Below are 21,760 nucleotides of genomic sequence, written 5' to 3'. Positions count from 1 at the left end.
CCTTGTCCTGGTCTGCTTCTGGGTTCTGGCTTAGTAAACCGTGACAATGACAGTGGCATGGACTAAGATACAGTAGAATATTATAGAATAGAATACAGTATATACATATGAGATGAGTAGTGCAAGATATGTAAATATTATTAAAGTGACTAGATATATGTTTAAGTCTAGGAGTTTGTACAGTGTGTACTTTAATTTCACATCACATTATATCATTACATTACATTATAAAGATTGGTTCTGTTGATTGTGATGGCAGTGTTGAAGTTGATAATGAAGATGGGGATGATAAAGATGGTAACCTGGGTAGGAGGCATCTCCAGCAGCAGTCTCCCAGTGGCTGTCTAGCTGAGCGTGTGTAGAGGACAAGGTGAGGGGGCCCTGGGGTGAGGAGGCATTTCTCTGCACCAACAGCTCCACCTCTGGAAGCAAATACATTCACATCTTTACAAACAGGCCTAGGTGAGATGTTACAACTCTCAGAATGGTTATCTGCTATAGAGGCAGACTTGTACACAGGAAATGATGCTATGAAATGTAACCCATATAACCTAACGAAATACTTTGCCAGCTATTAAAAAATGGCCACAAATGAACTTATAACTTTCTTTGTAGAATAACAACTTGTCTTCCGTACAGTGGCTTCAAAAGCCAAAACAATCATGGCTGAGTTTATGTGTCTGGACTCTTGAGGTGAACAGGAAACCACTGGAATTAAACATAGAGTTCAGGACGTTCTCCTACCGGTGTGAGATTTGGACCTCCTCGTCACGGGGTGTTTCAGTAGAGGTCCTATCATTCTCAGAGCAGTCTCTACCAGGTCCAGCAAGACACTCACTTCATTGTTATCATTCAGAGGCCCGCCAGACAGGAGCCTGTCTATAGCAGACAACAGAGTCTACAGAGACACAGAGAGAGGTGGGGGAGGAGGGGGGGACATAGAAACAGTCAGAGAGGTTGAGACTTTTATTTGTCACATGCACAAGTACAGTGAAATTCTTAACTTGCAAGCCCTACCCAACATTGCAGTATTCAATATCAAAATAGTATAACTAATAAAATAAATAAATGAAATAAAAACACAAGAAATAAGAGAAAGAGAGAAAAAAAAGAAGAAGAATGCCAGTACCAAATGTACATTACTATATATTTGGCATACACTAACCACAATGCTATGATTAGAAATCATACAGCGAGAGGAGGCTAGTTTCCATTATAAGCTAGATGTACCAACAATGCTGGTCATCAGTCGTTGTTTCACTCCATGTATTCTTTACTTAATGTGTGTGGGCTGTGTCTGAACCTGCATATGTCAACCTCTCTATGATGGATGCCTGGGTTATAATGAGCCTCAAATATAAATAAGAGTCTCTAATACAGTGGGGAAAAAAAGTATTTAGTCAGCCACCAATTGTGCAAGTTCTCCCACTTAAAAAGATGAGAGAGGCCTGTAATTTTCATCATAGGTACACGTAAACTATGACAGACAAAATTAGAAAAAGAAATCCAGAAAATCACATTGTAGGATTTTTAATGAATTTATTTGCAAATTATGGTGGAAAATAAGTATTTGGTCACCTACAAACAAGCAAGATTTCTGGCTCTCACAGACCTGTAACTCCTTCTTTAAGAGGCTCCTCTGTCCTCCACTCGTTACCTGTATTAATGGCACCTGTTTGGACTTGTTATCAGTATAAAAGACATCTGTCCACAACCTCAAACAGTCACACTCCAAACTCCACTATGGCCAAGACCAAAGAGCTGTCAAAGGACACCAGAAACACAATTGTATACCTGCACCAGGCTGGGAAGACTGAATCTGCAATAGGTAAGCAGCTTGGTTTGAAGAAATCAACTGTGGGAGCAATTATTAGGAAATGGAAGACATACAAGACCACTGATAATCTCCCTCGATCTGGGGCTCCACGCAAGATCTCACCCCGTGGGGTCAAAATGATCACAAGAACCTAGTGAATGGCCTGCAGAGAGCTGGGACCAAAGTAACAAAGCCTACCATCAGTAACACATTACGCCGCCAGGGACTCAAATCCTGCAGTGCCAGACGTGTCCCCCTGCTTAAGCCAGTACATGTCCAGGCCCGTCTGAAGTTTGCTAGAGTGCATTTGGATGATCCAGAAGAGGATTGGGAGAATGTCATATGGTCAGATGAAACCAAAATATAACTTTTTGGTAAAAACTCAACTCGTTGTGTTTGGAGGACAAAGAATGCTGAGTTGCATCCAAAGAACACCATACTGTGATGTCACGAGAGGCTGTGTCCTGGAGGGACGTTACATCCCCCTGAGGTGGCTGCAAACCCAGACAGCTATGGCTCCATCTGCTGGTATGGTCGGGAACTCCACCCCTCTATGGCCAATCTTCCCACGCAGCTGAAACAAATGAGGAGCTGATGAGCTGAAGGTTTGGAAGGGAAGAGACACAGTCTCCAAGCTGGGCTCTCTGGAGGACAAGAGTGCTGCACGTCCACTTCCATGAGGAATATAAGGATTTGGAGATACTTACCTTTGGGAAATACTCACCTTTGGATATATGCACCTGTGGAAATACGTGAGAGACATTTGGAAGGACTTTTTGCTGGGTTGGCCACTAGCTGCAACGTGGACTACAGTAAGGCTGGGGAAAAGTTATCTGAGCGAGTGAGAATTATGATTTTGGATGTGGAAGAGACATCCCTGAACTGTTAACCCTTAAAGAGCCACAAGAGAACAGAATTTTGTTATATTTTCGTTAATTTCCCAAGACCTATAATAAAATCCTTGTTTTGTTTGAACCTTGTCTCTTTGCACTACTTGAGCAATCCCGCTGAAAGCTGTGTAGCCTCTCGTGACGTCACAGATGGTGGAGAATACGGGCACGCTCAAGCGTTAATAGTGCATGTCAGAGGAGGATACCGAAGGTTTGATCACCCAGTTTTCCAAGTTGGCCGTAGGCTCCCGCCGACTGAAATGGAGGACATATTGAAAAGCCCTTGTTGCTGGCCAGCAAGCCCAGATGCAAGCAAACGTGGCTCTCTTGGAGGAGCAAAAGAAAGCCAACCTTCTGAAGGCAGAGGAATTGCAGTTGCAGAGACAGAGGGTGGTCCAAAATACCCGCCCAATAAAGGCAAGTGACTTTATATCTAAGATGGGAGCTACCAATGACATTGAGGCATACCTGCATGCATTTGAGGCCACGGCCACTAGGGAAGCCTGGCCCAAGCAACAGTGGGTTGGTCTGTTAGCCCCTTTCTAACCGGGGAATCGCTGAATGCTGTCCGGGACCTGGGCCCTGACCAGGTTACTGACTATGATGCCCTGAAGTCTGAGATCCTCAGCAGATATGGACTCACAAAGTTTGGTATGGCCCAGCGCTTTCACAGCTGGACCTTCCAACCAGACCAACCTCCTCGGGCGCAGATGCATGAACTTGTCCGAATCGCAAGGAAATGGCTGGATCCGCAGAGGAATACAGCAGCGGCGGTGGTGGAGGCCGTTGTGGTGGATCGTTACCTACGCGCCCTGCCTTATGAGGCAAAACGGTTCATCAGTCAACAGGCCTTGACCACGGCTGATCTGACCGTGGAAGCTGTGGAAAAGTACCAGGCCACAGCGGAGATGCTGAATGCTTCCCAAAAAGACCCCAGGAGTGCGGCCCCACCACAAATGGGAAGAACCCGTCCAAAGGACCCCAAGGTCTCGAACCCAGCCACGTCAGGACTTATCCCGGCTCCAGGGGGAGCCAGAAACCAGACGGGTCCAAGAAGAGTACACCAGGAGGGGGAAACTCGACAGTGTTACCGGTGTGGGGAGATGGGACATATCTCCTGGCAGTGTGGGAAACCAGCCGATGAACCTATGCCCACTGCGGAGTCCTCCAGCTCAGCACCCACACACCGTTTTGCCTCGCTCTTGGGAGTCGTAGATGGCGGCCCAGATCGACCCCCCACCTGCCCGGTAACTGTGAATCACCATGATGTGGAGGCCTTACTGGATTCTGGTAGCCGGGCCACCCTGGTGCGTAAGGATTTGGTGGGCCCAACGTGTCGACCCCGGGGAAAGTCCTCCCAGTTTCCTGTGTCCATGGGGACACCAGAGAATACCCCATTACTGAACTTACAATGACCAGCACACGGGGAACCATACACACGACGGCGGGGGGTGGTTGATTCCCTCCCCGTCCCTGTCCTAATTGGACGAGACTGCCCAGCCTTTTACCCACTTTGGAGAGAGTCTCAGGAGAGGATAACCCGAGTACCTCGGAAACGGAGAGGCAAGACTCATCCTGGGAAGGCTCCGGTGCAATCCTCCGAGTTACTCACTCCCGCCCGGGCTCGGATAGGGATGGCAGGTGCCCAGACCGACACAGAGACGGAGCTACAGAATCTGGACAAAGAACTGTCTGGTCTGAAGGGGACCGCTGAGAGGTATCGTTTGTTAAAGCAACAGTTAGACATGAAGACAGAAGAGTTAGATATCCTCCAGGCTAAACTTCCAACAGAGCTCCTTCCCTAAGCAACAGGAGGAGCTGGAGAGGCTGCGCAGGACCATCGAGGAGTGTGAGGAGACCCTGCGCAGTAGTAAGGAGGTCCAGAAGAAGGCAGAGGAGAAGTACAAGGTGTTGGAGAACAAGATGAAGAATGCGGAGGCAGAGAGAGAAGGAACTGAAAGCTGCTCAACAGAAGCTAAACTCTGCTAAAACCAAGGCTGATGCTTCAGTAAGAAACTCAAGGAGAGACAACAGGAGGCTGAGTCCCTGGTCCTAGAGTTGGAGGAGTTGAAGAGAGAGCAGTCTGGCAAGCACCACAGCAATGCGGACGCCCTCTCCCGGCGTGATGCCTTCTTCGCTAGCCTTTTACCCCGACGAGGACGTCGGTCCCGAGGAGGGGGATGTGTGATGTCACGAGAGGCTGTGTCCTGGAGGGACGTTACATCCCCTGAGGTGGCTGCAAACCCAGACAGCTATGGCTCCATCTGCTGGTATGGTCGGGAACTCCACCCCTCTATGGCCAATCTTCCCACGCAGCTGAAACAAATGAGGAGCTGATGAGCTGAAGGTTTGGGAAGGGAAGAGACACAGTCTCCAAGCTGGGCTCTCTGGAGGACAAGAGTGCTGCACGTCCACTTCCATGAGGAATATAAGGATTTGGAGATACTTACCTTTGGGAAATACTCACCTTTGGATATATGCACCTGTGGAAATACGTGAGAGACATTTGGAAGGACTTTTTTGCTGGGTTGGCCACTAGCTGCAACGTGGACTACAGTAAGGCTGGGGAAAAGTTATCTGAGCGAGTGAGAATTATGATTTTGGATGTGGAAGAGACATCCCTGAACTGTTAACCCTTAAAGAGCCACAAGAGAACAGAATTTTGTTATATTTTCGTTAATTTCCCAAGACCTATAATAAAATCCTTGTTTTGTTTGAACCTTGTCTCCTTGCACTACTTGAGCAATCCCGCTGAAAGCTGTGTAGCCTCTCGTGACGTCACAATACCTACTGTGAAGCATGGGGGTGGAAACATCATGCTTTGGGGCTGTTTTTCTGCAAAGGGACCAGGACGACTGATCCGTGTAAAGGAAAGAATGAATGGGGCCATGTATCGTGAGATTTTGAGTGAAAACCTCCTTCCTCAGCAAGGGCATTGAAGATGAAACGTGGCTGGGTCTTTCAGCATGACAATGATCCCAAACACACCGCCCGGTCAACTAAGGAGTGGCTTTGTAAGAAGCATTTCAAGGTCCTGGAGTGGCCTAGCCAGTCTCCAGATCTCAACCCCATAGAAAATCTTTGGAGGTAGTTGAAAGTCTGTGTTGCCCAGCGATAGCCCCAAAACATCACTGCTCTAGAGGAGATCTGCATGGAGGAATGGGCCAAAATACCAGCAACAGTGTGTGAAAACCTTGTGAAGACTTACAGAAAATGTTTGACCTGTGTCATTGCCAACAAAGGGTATATAACAAAGTATTGAGAAACTTTTGTTATTGACCAAATACTTATTTTCCACCATAATTTGCAAATAAATTCATTAAAAATCCTACAATGTGATTTTCTGGAATTTTTTTCCTCAATTTGTCTGTCATAGTTGACGTGTACCTATGATGAAAATTACAGGCCTCTCTCATCTTTTTAAGTGGGAGAACTTGCACAATTGGTGGCTGACTAAATACTTTTTTTCCCCACTGTATAAATAAGGGACTCTAATATAATTAAGGGCCTGTCACGCCCTGATAGAGAGTACTCTTGTTGGTTGGGTCAGGGTGTGAGTTTTCTGTTGAGATCTATGTTAGTGTATTTCTATGTTGTAGATCTAGGTTGATCTTTCTATGTTTGGCCGGGTGTGATTCCCAATCAGAGGCAGCTGTCACTCGTTGTCTCTGATTGGGGATCATACTTAAGTAGCCTGGTTGCCTACCTTAGTTGTGGGATCTTGTTAGTGTTTGGCTTGTTGTGAGTATAGCCCTAGGACTTCACGTTACGTTTGTTGTTTTGTCAAGTGTTTATCTTCATTAATAAATATGTACGCATACCACGCTGCACCTTGGTCTGATCGTCTCTTAACGATCGTGACAGAAGATCCCACCACCAACGGACCAAGCAGCGTGCCCAGGAGCAGCAGCCACCCTGGACACAGGTGGGAAAGACATTTTGGACTTGGGAGGAGATATTGGCTGGTAGAGGACCCTGGGCGAAGGAGGAAGCCCAGGCAGGAGAGGAGAAATGGCGACTCAAGAGGACTCGGTCACGAAGAAAGCCCGAGAAGCAGCACCAAGATAAAAAAATGTGGGGGCACACAGGGTGGTTGGCGGAGCCAGGGTTCAGAGCAGAGCCAACTCCCCGTATTCACGCTAAGAAGCGTGTGACCGTGCAGGCTCCGTGTTATGCAGAGATACGCACTGTGTCGCCAGTGCGCCTGCACATTCCAGTGCATCCTGTGCTAACGCCACACACATAACGTGCGGAAGTGGGCATCCAGCCAGGACGGGTTGTGCCAGCTCTACGCTCCAGACCTCCAGTGCACCTCCACAGCCCGGTACAGCCTGTGCCAGCTCCTCGCACCAAACCAGTGGTGCGCGTATCCAGTCCAGTACGGCCCGTACCTGCTCACCGCACCAAACCAGTGGTGCGTGTCGCCAGCCCGGTACGCCCCGTACCTGCTCCCCGCACCAAACCAGTGGTGCGCATATCCAGTCCAGTACGGCCCGTACCTGCTCCCCGCACCAAACCAGTGGTGCGTGTCTCCAGTCCGGCACGACCCGTGCCTGCTCCTCGCACCAGACCAGTGGTGCGTGTGCCCAGTCCAGCTCCGGTCAGCTGCTCCACTCCGGAGCCAGAGCAGTCTGCTCCACCGGTGCCTAGTCCAGCTCCGGTCAGCGGCTCCACTCCGGAGCCAGAGCAGTCCGCTCCACCGGTGCCCAGTCCAGCTCCGGTCAGCGGCTCCACTCCGGAGCCAGAGCAGTCCACTCCACCGGTGCCCAGTCCAGCTCCGGTCAGCGGCTCCACGCCGGAGCAGTCCGCTCCACCGGTGTCCAGTCCAGCTCCGGTCAGCGGCTCCACTCCGGAGCCAGAGTAGTCCGCTCCACCGGGGTTCAGCTCTGGTCAGCGGCTCCACTCCAGGCCCAGACGTCAGCCCCTCTCCAGGGTCAGGGCCTCCCACACCAGGGTCCAGACAGGGCTTGGTGCATCGCGGGAGGATTGCCGATCCAGGCCCAGACGTCAGCCCCTCTCCAGGTTCGGGGCCTCCCACACCAGGGTCCAGACAGGGCTTGGTGCATCGTGGGAGGAAGGAGAGGGGAAGCATCGCGCCGAGGTCCAGACCAGGGGTGCAACGGGGAGGAAGAAAGGGAGAGGTCGTCACGCCCGAAGCCGCCTCCGAGGCTGAATGCCCACCCGGACCCTCCCCTAATGAGTCAGGTTGGTGCAGCCGGAGTACGCACCTTTGGGGGGGGTACTGTCACGCCCTGATCGAGAGTACTCTTGTTGGTTGGGTCAGGGTGTACGTTTTCTGTTGAGATCTATGTTAGTGTATTTCTATGTTGTAGAAAGATCAACCTAGATCTATGTTTGGCCGGGTGTGATTTCCAATCAGAGGCAGCTGTCGCTCGTTGTCTCTGATTGGGGATCATACTTAAGTAGCCTGGTACAGCCCTAGGACTTCACGTTACGTTTGTTGTTTTGTCAAGTGTTTATCTTCATTAATAAATATGTACGCATACCACGCTGCACCTTGGTCTGACCCGTCTCTCAACAATCGTGACAGGGCCTCTAATATAAATAAGGGCCTCTAATATAAATAAGCAGTAGTACCTCTAGCAGGGCCACTCCATCCACTGGTCCTGTTGTCTTACTCTCACTCAACTCCAGACAACTGGTCCTCATCAGGGCCAAAGAATCCTGCAGGCCTGGGAGGACCTGAGAATGAGGGATGGGAGGAGGACGTTAGGCTGTATTTAGTTCTGCAGATACCTGTAGGTGTGAATCATTACACTGTATACGCATGTGGCTTACCATCTCAAGATGGTTCTCACTCACAAACGTGTCACAGATCAACTCTGTGGAAACAGAAGAGATGAGTGAATAAGGCATCTTAAATGAAAAAAATGTGTTGACAACTTGATCATGCAGCGGAAGTATTGTGAAATTTGAATGTTGAATCTCCATATCAATGAGAATGCTGATCTATAAATGTGATTCTCACCAGTACACTTCCCCTGCGGGTCTCCGTAGTTGGTGAATCCTGCATGGCACGCACACCGATGGCCACCATCGGCGGAATTATGGCACGTTCCATTCCCTCCACAGATTGACTTATTCATTTTACACAAATCTACAAAGGAATGACAGAAAGCACAGGTGACATTTTCATAAGGTGTTCACATCTACCTAAAACCGATCAATTTACATAATATCAATTACACATTCTGGTCATAAAGAAATTACAATCTGGTGCTTCATGAGGAAGAGGAGCATTTGAGCAAAATACATCAAATTATTTAACTTTCTCAAAATTCACAGGTTTTCCCAAAATCCCGGTTGGAAGATTCCTGGAATTAGCAGGAAATATGGAGTCCTCCAACCAGGATTTCTGGAAAACCCATCCAGGGTGATAATACAATTCATCCCATACCCTTAGCACCTTGAGCATCCTCACTGTCTGTGGTTGCTGTCCGGTCTGTGGTGGCTTTCTGATCTGTTATTTCCTCACATGATTCTCCATTCCCTGTGAATTTAGCTTTGCCAGACTTCAGGCCAAACCCTGGGTTGCAGACACAGTAGTAGATGCCTGGTGTGTTGAAGCACTGTGTATGCTTCCCGCAGTTTGTGATGTCGTCCACACACTCGTTTCTATCTACATGGAGGTAAAAAATACCATTAGGAATAGGAAACTCTCACCATTTCATACATGACGACATCCTGCATATGCCTGAAACGCTCTCTGTACACATATTTTGATATTTTGTGTTATCACCAGTTGTCTATGGCATCTTACCTTCACACGTGATTCCTTGGCCCAAAATAAATATTTCCACTCCAGTACTGGAGACAAACCCATCATTGCAGATGCAGGAGTAGGACCCTATTGTATTGTGACACTCGGCATTGGGACCACAGGCGTCCTTATTTTCCAGACACTCGTTGATGTCTTGAGGGACAGAGAAAGGAGTAGTCAGTCACACCTCAGGCTAACATAGAATATATACTGAATACAAATATAAGGGTAACATGTGAAGTGTTGTTCCCATGTTTCATGAGCTGAAATAAAAGATCCCAGACATATTTCATTACGCACAAAAAGCGTATTTCTCTCAAATGTTGTGAACAAATTTGTTTACATTCCTGTTAGTGAGCATTTCTCCTTTGCCAAGATAATCCATCCACCTGACAGATGTGGCATATCAAGAAGCTGATTTATACAGCATGATTATTACACAGGTGCACCTTGTACTGCGGACAATAAAAGGCCACTCTAAAATGTGCAGTTTTGTCACATAACACAATGCCACATATTTCTCAAGTTTTGAGGGAGCGTGCAATTGACTGCAGGAATGTCCACCATAGCTGTTGCCAGAGAATTGAATGATAATTTCTCTACCATAAGCCACCTCCAACGTTGTTTTGGAGAATTTGGCACTACGTCCAACCGGCCTCGCAACCGCAGACCACATGTATGGTGTCGTGTGGGCGAGCGGTTTGCTGATGTCAATGTTGTGAACAGAGTGCACCATGGTGGCGGTGGGGTTATGGTATGGGCAGGCAGCTACGGACAGCGAACACAATTGCATTTCATCGACGGCAATTTGAATGCACAGCGATACCGTGACAAGATCCCTCGTGCCATTCATCTGCCGCCATCACCTCACGTTTCAGCATGATAATGCACGGTCCAATGTCGCAAGGATCTGTACACAATTCCTGAAAGCTGAAAATGTCCCAGTTCTTTCATGGCCTGCATACTCACCAGACATGTCACCCATTGAGCTTGTTTGGGATGCTCTGGATCAACGTGTACGACAGCGTGTTCCAGTTCCCGCCAATATCTACAGTTGAAGTCGGGAGTTTACAACACCTTAGCCAAATACATTTAAACTCAGTTTTTCACAATTCATGACATTTAATCCTAGTAAAAAATCCCTGTCTTAGGTCAGTTAGGATCAACAATTAATTTTAAGAATGTGAAATGTCAGAATAATAGTAGAGAGAATGACTTAGTTCAGCTTTTATTTCTTTCATCACATTCCCAGTGGGTCAGAAGTTTACAAACACTCAATTAGTATTTGGTAGCATTGCCTTTAAATAGTTTAACTTGGGTCAAATGTTTTGGTAGCCTTCCACAAGCTTCCCACAATAAGTTGGGTGAATTTTGGCCCATTCCTCCTGACAGAGCTGGTGTAACTGAGTCAGGTTTGTAGGCCTCCTTGCTCGCACATGCTTTTTCAGTTCTGCCCACAAATTATCTATAGGATTGAGGTCAGGGCTTTGTGATGGCCACTCCAATACCTTGACTTTGTTGTCCTTAAGCCATTTTGACACAACTTTGGAAGTATACTTGGGGTCATTGTCCATTTGGAAGACCCATTTGCGACCAAGCTTTAACTTCCTGACTGATGTCTTGAGATGTTACTTCAATATATCCACATCATTGTCCTTCCTCATGATGCCATCTATTTTGTGAAGTGCACCAGTCCCTCCTGCAGCAAAGCACCCCCACAGCATGATGCTGCCACCCCATGCTTCACGGTTGGGATGGTGTTCTTCGGCTTGTAAGCATTCCCCTTTTTCCTCCAAACATAACGATGGTCATTATGGCCAAACAGTTCTATTTTTGTTTCTTCAGACCAGACGACATTTCTCCAAAAAGTATGATCTTTGTCCCCATGTGCAGTTTCAAACCATAGTCTGTTTTTTTATGGCAGTTTTGGAGCAATGGCTTCTTCCTTGCTGAGTGGCCTTTCAGGTTATGTCGATATAGGACTCATTTTTACTGTGGATACAGATACTTTTGTACCTGTTTCCTCCAGCATCTTCACAAGGTCCTTTGCTGTTGCTCTGGGATTGATTTGCACTTTTCGCACCAAAGTACGTTCATCTCTAGGAGACAGAACGTGTCTCCTTCCTGAGCGGTATGACGGCTGTGTGGTCCCATGGTGTTTATACTTGCGTACTATTGTTTGTACAGATGAACGTGGTACCTTCAGGCATTTGGAAATTGCTCCCAAGGATGAACCAGACTTGTGGATGTCTACCATTTTTTGTCTGAGGTCCTGGCTGATTTCTTTTGATTTCCTCATGATGTCAAGCAAAGAGGCACTGAGTTTGAAGGTAGGCCTTGAATTACATCCACAGGTACACCTCCAATTGACTCAAATGATGTCAATTAGCCTATCAGAAGCTTCTAAAGCCATGACATCATTTTCTGGAATTTTCCAAGCTGTTTAAAGGCACAGTCAACTTAGTGTATGTCAACTTCTGACCCACTGGAATTGTGATACAGTGAATTATAAGTGAAATAATCTGTCTGTAAACAATTGTTGGAAAAATTACTTGTGTCATGCACAAAGTAGATGTCCTAACCGACTTGCCAAAACTATAGTTTGTTAACAAGAAATTTGTGGAGTGGTTGAAAAACAAGTTTTAATGACTCCAACCTAAGTGTACAGTGGGGAAAAAAGTATTTAGTCAGCCACCAATTGTGCAAGTTCTCCCACTTAAAAAGATGAGAGAGGCCTGTAATTTTCATCATAGGTACACATCAACAATGACAGACAAATTGAGAAAAATAATTCCAGAAAATCACATTGTAGGATTTTTAATGAATTTATTTGCAAATTATGGTGGAAAATAAGTATTTGGTCACCTACAAACAAGCAAGATTTCTGGCTCTCACAGACCTGTAACTTCTTCTTTAAGAGGCTCCTCTGTCCTCCACTCGTTACCTGTATTAATGGCACCTGTTTGAACTTTATCAGTATAAAAGACACCTGTCCACAACCTCAAACAGTCACACTCCAAACTCCACTATGGCCAAGACCAAAGAGCTGTCAAAGGACACCAGAAACAAAATTGTAGACCTGCACCAGGCTGGGAAGACTGAATCTGCAATATTAGGAAATGGAAGACATACAAGACCACTGATAATCTCCCTCGATCTGGGGCTCCACTCAAGATCTCACCCCATGGGGTCAAAATGATCACAAGAACGGTGAGCAAAAATCCCAGAACCACACGGGGGGACCTAGTGAATGACCTGCAGAGAGCTGGGACCAAAGTAACAAAGCCTACCATCAGTAACACACTACGCCGCCAGGCACTCAAATCCTGCAGTGCCAGACGTGTCCCCCTGCTTAAGCCAGTACATGTCCAGGCCCGTCTGAAGTTTGCTAGAGTGCATTTGGATGATCCAGAAGAGGATTGGGAGAATGTCATATGGTCAGATGAAACCAAAATATAACTTTTTGGTAAAAACTCAACTCGTCGTGTTTGGAGGACAAAGAATGCTGACTTGCATCCAAAGAACACCATACCTACTGTGAAGCATGAGGGTGGAAACATCATGCTTTGGGGCTGTTTTTCTGCAAAGGGACCAGGACGACTGATCCGTGTAAAGGAAAGAATGAATAGAGCCATGTATCGTGAGATTTTGAGTGAAAACCTCCTTCCATCAGCAAGGGCATTGAAGATGAAACGTGGCTGGGTCTTTCAGCATGACAATGATCCCAAACACAACGCCCGGGCAACGAAGGAGTGGCTTCGTAAGAAGCATTTCAAGGTCCTGGAGTGGCCTAGCCAGTCTCCAGATCTCAACCCCACAGAAAATCTTTGGAGGGAGTTGAAAGTCCGTGTTGCCCAGCGACAGCCCCAAAACATCACTGCTCTTGAGGAGATCTGCATGGAGGAATGGGCCAAAATACCAGCAACAGTGTGTGAAAACCTTGTGAAGACTTACAGAAAACGTTTGACCTGTGTCAATGCCAACAAAGGCTATATAACAAAGTATTGAGAAACTTTTGTTATTGACCAAATACTTATTTTCCACCATAATTTGCAAATAAATTCATAAAAAATCCTACAATGTGATTTTCTGGATTTCTTTTTCTCATTTTGTCTGTCATAGTTTACGTGTACCTATGATGCAAATTACAGGCCTCTCTCATCTTTTTAAGTGGGAGAACTTGCACAATTGGTGGCTGACTAAATACTTTTTTTCCCCACTGTATGTAAACTTCCGACTTCAACTGTAGCAACTTCACTCAGCCATTGAAGAGGAGTGGGACAACATTCCACAGGCCACAATCAACAGCCTGATCAACTATGCGAAAGAGATGTGCTGCGCTGCATGAGGCAAATGGTGGTCACACCAGATACTGACTGGTTTTCTGATCCATGCCCCTACCTTTTTTTAAAGTTATCTGTGACCAACAGATTCATATCTGTATTCCCCCAGTCATGTAAAATAAATAGATAAGGGCCTCATTTATTTATTTCAATTGACTGATTTTCTTATATGAACTGTAACTCAGTAAAATCTTTGAAATTGTTGCATGTTGCGTTTATATTTTTGTTCAGTATAGTATAGTCACTATAGTGAATAAGTGTATGGATTCCAAAATTGCAGCAGTGCTGTGTTCTTTGACCAGGACTGCAATGTATAGAAATGCTATAAGGTAACTAGAAAGGAGAGTTGTTTACCTAAACATTTTTCAGGTGAGTCAGCTGTGTAGTTCAGCCGTTGTGTTGATGATCTGAACCCAGGAGCACACTGGCAGTAGTAGCTTCCTACGGTGTTGATGCATGTTGCATTCTTACCACATAGTGGTGGTGTTTCAGGGTCCTCATCATAGTCCTCACTAGGAGGATTACACTCATTCTCATCTGCGGTCAAATACAGAAGCATTTCAAAAACAGAAGCATTGAGAAAGTGTGAGAGAGGTAGAATGGTTGGGGTCTGGGAATGATCATTCAAAATATAAGAGATATACTGTATATATAGAATAAATAATACAAGAGAAAAATTTACATACCAATGCACAATTTCCCCTTTTTAGAGAATCCTGGGTCACAGCCTGATACATGTTCCATCAGCGGGGCAAGGTGAAGAGCTGTAGAGTAAGAAACAGGCAGATTCTCCAATAAGTTATCCCATTATCGTATGGTCAGTGCTATCCTGGATATGTACGACATCCCTACCCTAAAGCCTAAACATAACCCTCTCCTAACATGACGAAATGACTTTTGTACATGACTAGATGACTTTTTAGTACATGACTAAATGACTTTTGTACATGACTAAATGACTTTTGTAGAACCAACCTTTGACCATGATTGTAAGGTTGTAACAATAATCAGTTTGAGAGGTTTCAGGCACAGGAACTTGCAGCAATAGTTTTTAAAGGTTTACTGAACCAGGCCTTTGCAATGCTATCTCTCTCTGTGCAAAAAAGGTATACCCACTATCTGGATTTCCTCAGATTGTTCCTACGGCAACTGGGCTCACAGGATTTGCCCATAATAACCCCTGAACTGCACATGGCTGTCCAGAGGTGACCATGTCCTCTCTCCCAGGAATAATGACTGTAAACCTCCTCAGTCTGTATGATAATGAATGGGTAGTCAGTCCATTGTGGTAATGAGTGGAGAGAAGAGGCAGCAGTGTGTGGAATGTTGTGATCACAGAGAGATTCTTCTAAAACGTTGTGTAGGCACTGTTTTAAGTTCCACATTTCTGGTGCTCTCTATTTCACTCGAACTAGTAAAAATGACATTTTATAATGATTAAGAAAAAATAAATAGCGTAACCTTTCATTGAGGAACCATCTGTTAAACAATGGTCTCTGAGGCAGTAGTTTTGTTCTCTCCCTTCACAACCCTCCATTTATCCACCTCTTCTCAGGGCTTATATTCTATTTCCCTTTGCATAGCTTTGAAGATGGAGCCGATAGACATGGTCGCCCTATTCATGGCTCCTAAGCAACTTTGCATATTTTTTGTGTGTGTTATTTCTCACCTAATTAGCTCAGAACATCCTTTGCGTCATTACATACAGCCGGAAATAACTTTTGGATATTAGAGCGGCGGTAACTCACCAGCATTTTTACCAGAAATACAACTTTCCTGAATTTGATCCTTTGTTCTTACCCCTCAAGTGGTATTCAGATTGGACTTAGTGTGAATGCAACCACCCACTGCTTCCGAGTATATTACTCGCTAATGTTCAGTCCCTGGACAATAAAGTAGACGAGCTCATGGCGAGGATCTCCTTCCCTTCCAAGTCACTTGGCTCTGTCATATCCTCACATGGTCTCTCCTATCATTGCTACGCAGACGACACACAATTCATTTTCTCCTTTCCCCCTTCTGATAACCAGGTGGCGGATCGCATCTCTGCATGTCTGGCAGACATATCAGTGTGGATGTCGGACCACCACCTCAAGCTGAACCTCAGCAAGACGGAGCTGCTCTTCCTCCCGGGGAAGGACTTCCCGCTCCATGATCTCGCCATCACGGTTGACAATTCCATTGTGTCCTCCTCCCAGAGTGCAAAGAACCTTGGCGTGATCCTGGACAACACCCTGTCGTTCTCCGCTAACATCAAAGTGGTGACCCGATCCTGCAGGTTCATGCTCTACAACATTCGCAGAGTACGACCCTACCTTACACAAAAAGCAGCACAGGTCCTAATCCAGGCACTTGTCATCTCCCGTCTGGATTACTGCAACTCGCTGTTAGCTGGGCTCCCTGCCTGTGCCATTAAACCCCTACAACTTATCCAGAACGCTGCAGCCCGTCTGGTGTTCAACCTTCCCAAGTTCTCTCATGTCACCCCGCTCCTCCGCACACTCCACTGGCTTCCAGTTGAAGCTCGCATCTACTACAAAACCATGGTGTTTGCCTACGGAGCTGTGAGGGGAACGGCACCTCCTTACCTTCAGGCTCTGATGAGACCCTACACCCAAACGAGGGTACAACGTTCATCCATCTCTGGCCTGCTAGCCCCCCTACCTCTACGGAAGCACAGTTCCTGCTGAGCCCAGTCAAAGCTATTTGCTGCTCTGGCACCCCAATGGTGGAACAAGCTCCCCCAAGACGCCAGGACAGCGGAGTCACTGACCACCTTCCGGAGACACTTGAAACCCTACCTCTTTAAGGAATACCTGGAATAGTATAACATCCCCCCATAAAACAACAAAAACAAAAAAAAATTATAGAATTAAAAATAATATATATATAAAAAATTGGGTGGTTGTCCCACTGGCTATCCTAAGTTGAATGCACCAACTTGTAAGTCGCTCTGGATAAGAGCGTCTGCTAAATGACTTAAATGTAAATGTAAATGTAAGAACTGTTTAACGCAGGTCTGACCAATCGGAATCCATGCTTCAAGATTGTTTGGATCACGTGGACTGGGATATGTTCTGGGTTGCCTCTGAGAATAACATTGACGTATACACTGACACGGTGACTGAGTTCATCAGGAAGTGTATAGGGGATGTTTTTCCCTCTGTGACTATTTAAACCTACCCAAACCAAAAAATGTGGACAGATGGCAGCATTCGCGCAAAACTGAAAGTGTGAACCACCGCGTTTGACCACGGCAAGGTGACTGAGAATATGGTTGAGTACAAACAGTCCAGTTATGCCCTCCGTAAGACAATCAAACAGGCAAAACGTCAGTAAAGAGACAAAGTGGAGTCGCAATTCAACAGCTCAGACACAAGACCTATGTGGCAGGGACTCCAGACAATCACATATAAAGGGAAAACCAGCCACGTTGCGGACACCGAAGTCTTGCTCCCTGACAAGCTAAACACCTTCTTCGCCCGCTCCGCGGGAAACACAGCACCATGGACTGTGAGCGCTCGTTCTCTGTGGCCTACGTGAGTAAGACATTTAAGCGTGTTAACCCTCGCAAGGCTGCCGGCCCAGACGGCATCCCTAGCCGCGTCCTCAGAGCATGCACAGACAAGCTGGCTGGAGTGTTTACGGACATATTCAACCTCTCCCTATCCCAGTCTGTTGTCCCCACTTGCTTCAAGATGCCCACCATTGTTCCTGTACCCAAGAAAGCAAAGGTAACTGAACTAAGTGACTATCGCCACGTAGCACTCACTTCTGTCATCATGAAGTGCTTTGAGAGGCTAGTTAAGGATCATATTACCTCCACCTTACCTGACACCCTAGACCAACTGCAATTTGCATACCGCCCCAATAGATCCACGGATGATGCAATCGCCATCACACTGCACACTGCCCTATCCCATCTAGACAATAGGAATACTTATGTAAGAATGATGTTCATTGACTACAGCTCAGCCTTCAACACCATAGTACCCTCCCAAGCTCATCATTAAGCTCGGGGCCCTGGGTCTGAACCCCGCCCTGTGCAACTGGGTCCTGTACTTCCTGATGGGCCGCCCCCAGGTAGTGAAGGTAGGCAACAACACCTCCACTACGCTGATCCTCAACACAGGGGCCCCACAAGGGAGCGTACTCTGCCCCCTCGTGTACTCCCTGTTCACCCATGACTGCGTGGCCACGTACGTCTCCAACTCAATCATCAAGTTTGCAGACGACAAAACAGCGGTAGGCCTGATTACCAACAACAACGAGACAGCCTACAGGGAGGAAGTGAGGGCCCTGGCAGAGTAGTGCCAGGAAAATAACCTCTCCCTCAACTTAAAAAAAAACAAAGGAGATGATTGTGGACTTCCGGAGACAGCAGAGGGAGCACGCCCCCATCCACATCGACGGGGACGCAGTAGTGGAGAAGGTGAAAAGCTTCAAGGTCCTTGGCGCACACATCACTGACAATCTGAAATGGTCCACCCACACAGACTATGTGGTGAAGAAGGTGCAAAAAATGCCTCTTCAACCAAAGGAGGCTGAAGAAATTTGGCTTGGCCCATTAGACCCTCACAAACTTTTACAGATGCACAATTGAGAGCATTCTGTCAGGCTGTATCACAGCCTGGTACGGCAATTGCACCGTCCGCAACCGCAGGGCTCTCCAGAGGGTAGTGCGGTCTGCCCAATGCATTACCCGGGGCATACTGCCTGCCCTCCAGGACATCTACAGCACCCGGTGTCACAGGAAGGTTGTGTGTTCACCCTGCAACCATCCAGAAGGCAAGGTAAATACAGGTGCATCAAAGCTGGAACTGAGAGACTGAAAAACAGCTTCTATCTCAAGGCCATCAGACTGTTAAATAGTCACCACTAGCCGTCCACCGCCCAGTACTCTGCCCTGAACTTTAATCACCGTCACTAGACGGCTACCACCCGGTTACTCTACCATGCACCTTAGAGGCTGCTGCCCTATGTCCATAGTCATGGAACACTGGTCACATAATAATGGAACACTGGTCACTTTACATACTGTTTTATATACATATATTTCTATATTTCTTAATTCCATTCTTTTTCTTTTTAGATTTGTGTATGTTGTGTGTGTGTACGCAAATGTGTGAGTTTCAAAGACAAATTGGGTGAGGGTGAGTGGGTGTGAGTGTTATCAGACTGTGGGGTGCTTTAGGGTGAGATCACGGAATAAAAATACCACTGTTAAAGGCAGAGGAACAGAGGGTCTCTTTAGAGAGAGGGACCCGGAGTCTAGGATGAAGAATAGGGAGAGTGTCTCTCTCTGGATGTCTCTCTGTCTACTGCTAATTCCTCTGACTGCTCCTTCAGGCTTTTAGTCCTCAGATTCCCAGAAGTCCTTCAGTGTTATGACAACGGTCTGTCCTTTAGGTTCCATTCAGTTCTGATGAGTGTCATTGTTTCCACATTAAGAGCTGTGTCCCTATGGATCTGTCTTACTCAATGAACCAGTAAAATGTACTGGCTAATTTTCCACTCACTGGAAATAAGTTATAAACGCTCAAGCCGTAAAAGTGATTTCACAAGAAAGCAATACAGATATATTAGCCACACATGTAAAAGAGATGCAATAAACTGTACAACTCAACAATTTCAACAGGCTATTAACATGAGTTTAAATGGATTCCAACCTTGGCACACATAGATGTCACATGGTCGTCTCAAATATCTCAAAGGGACTTGCCGTGCTCTCCCCCTACCTTATGTCTTAAAGATGTTCTTAAATTATATAATTAAACCATTATATCATTAAACCTGCAATTACTGAGAAGAACGAGGTACATTTCATCTGACTCCTTTGAATACAAAGGATTAAAAATATCTAAACAATTCCGCTTTACTTTATAACCTTTTTCAGTTGTTCCTAAATGTTGTTTCAGCTTATGTCAGGAATGATGTCTAATGCAACCTAGGAGTAGCCTGGTCCCAGATCTGTTTGTGTTTGGCACGTGACCATGACCAAAGGGGTTGGCAAGACAGTAAGGACAGATCTTGGACCAGGCTAAACTGAAAGGTGTTCAAACCTGTAGTGACCTCCTGTGGGACCCTGATCATGATGACCTGCCAATGAATTTCCACATTAGCATTTCAGGCAAATCCTAATTTAAGTCAAATTTTTATTTAGTTATCCATTGATGTCAATGGGAGACTAAGTGAAAATTCAATTCAAGTTAGGATTCGCCTCTTCAAGTTCAACAGCCACGTCTTCTACTTTTTCTTCATCTAACCATCCTTGACCAAACATAAACACTGTCTGGTTTAGTGCTTTCTCTCCCAAACACACAACCTTCTCCATGGCAACATGACTCCTGTGTAAACAGTTTACAAAAATGACTCACCCAGAATCAGGAGATGCACCCTGCCTGCCATAGTGAAGAAGAATCTCACTATCTCTTCTATGAGAATCACAACGCACAAGATCAGACCAGGGCTGAAACTCTGCCCCTATCTGAACGGTCTATTCAAAAGTGTGATAAAGATCCGTCTTCTCTTCTTCTCTGGAGTTTCTCCAAACTTCTCAGGGTAGTTTTACTGAAGAAAAATGGCACCTGTATCCATCAACTCAGTCAAGCTTCTGTCTAGTTAATTGAGCTCTGCTGACATCACCAAATGAGAGATAAAACGACAAGTAGTCACTGTGCTCTCATCACTTGCCTAAAACTCTCGGTCTCTGTCTCGCTTTCCTTCTCTCTCGTTCTGTGTGTTTGGCTGTGGTTGTCTGGGCTGTCTGGCTCTCTGACATACTAAGGGGTTTCTGGGCAGAGTTTCAGTTGAGCCGCTGGTGTTGAGAAACGCCCCTGAGACACGGAAAGAAATTAGGTTGGAGGATAAGAGGAGGAGGAGTAGAAGGGGAGTTTAGCAACTGCTGCTGTTGAAAAAAATGTATTTTTGATCTCTGCCCTTTACAGTTCCATGACAACAACACGGCCTAAACTGGCCTTCACTTCTCTCTCTCTCCCCCCCTCTCTCTCTCTCTCTCTCTCTCTCTCTCTCTCTCTCAATTAAATTCAAAGGGCTTTATTGGCATGGGAAACATATGTTTACATTGCCAAAGCAAGTGAAATAGATAATAAACAAAAATGAAATAAACAATAAAAAATTAACTGTATATATTACACTACAAAAGTTCCAAAAGAACAGATACATTTAAAATGTCATATTATGTCTATATACAGTGTTGTGACAATGTGCAAATAATTTAAGTACAAAAGAGAAAATAAATAAAATCTCTCTCTCGCTCTTGTTTCCTTCCCCCCTCTCTGTACCCCTATCTCTCTCTTTCTTTCTATCTACAACCTTGTCTCCCACTTCCTCCACTCTATCAAACTGTATGGCCTCAATTGAATCAGACATTAAGGAGTCTGGGTTGTGAGACTGTTCATTGTTATACAGAACACTGCTTGGACACACTCCCATTGCTGTGGTGGTCTGTTAATGGTGGTGATGACAAATATATGGCTCTCTCCTTTTTGTCTTTGAGCAGATGGCGTCTGTCCATACTGATAACAACGTAACAACGTACTGTAATATACAAAACTCCCAGTGGAATCCATTAACAATGGTCATTTATTTTAAAGTTTTGTTTTGTAAAAAGTATAGGACAGCAGAATTTAGCTTTCGAATGACAGAAAACAGAATAGTCATCCATCCAAGCCACAGGATAACCGCAGATTTAGAATGTGTGATTTGTTTGGTCTTCAGTATTGCAAAAAGCCACACAGATGCAACATTTTACTCAAAGGAACAATATCATCATCATTGCTGTTGTGTTTAACTTATAATGCCACTATTCTATTTCTTAAACATTAGTTGTCATACTGTAACACATCTTCAACAATATATCAATTGTACTTCTGCTACTCTTGCTAGTACAGTTATGATTTGTCTTAGA

General features: G+C 45.8%; 1 pseudogene; it reads right to left on the bottom strand.

The window, feature by feature from the left end:
* The window catches only part of LOC121551810, a 37,999-nt pseudogene extending 17,398 nt beyond the window's left edge, over window positions 1-20,601 (bottom strand).
* Window positions 20,602-21,760: the final 1,159 nt, after the last annotated feature.

The sequence above is a fragment of the Coregonus clupeaformis genome, chromosome 35 (genome assembly GCF_020615455.1).
Source record: "Coregonus clupeaformis isolate EN_2021a chromosome 35, ASM2061545v1, whole genome shotgun sequence".
Classification (NCBI taxonomy): domain Eukaryota; kingdom Metazoa; phylum Chordata; class Actinopteri; order Salmoniformes; family Salmonidae; genus Coregonus; species Coregonus clupeaformis.
The sequence above is the reverse complement of the archived record's forward strand: the minus strand, read 5'-3'. Positions and strand labels throughout refer to the sequence as shown.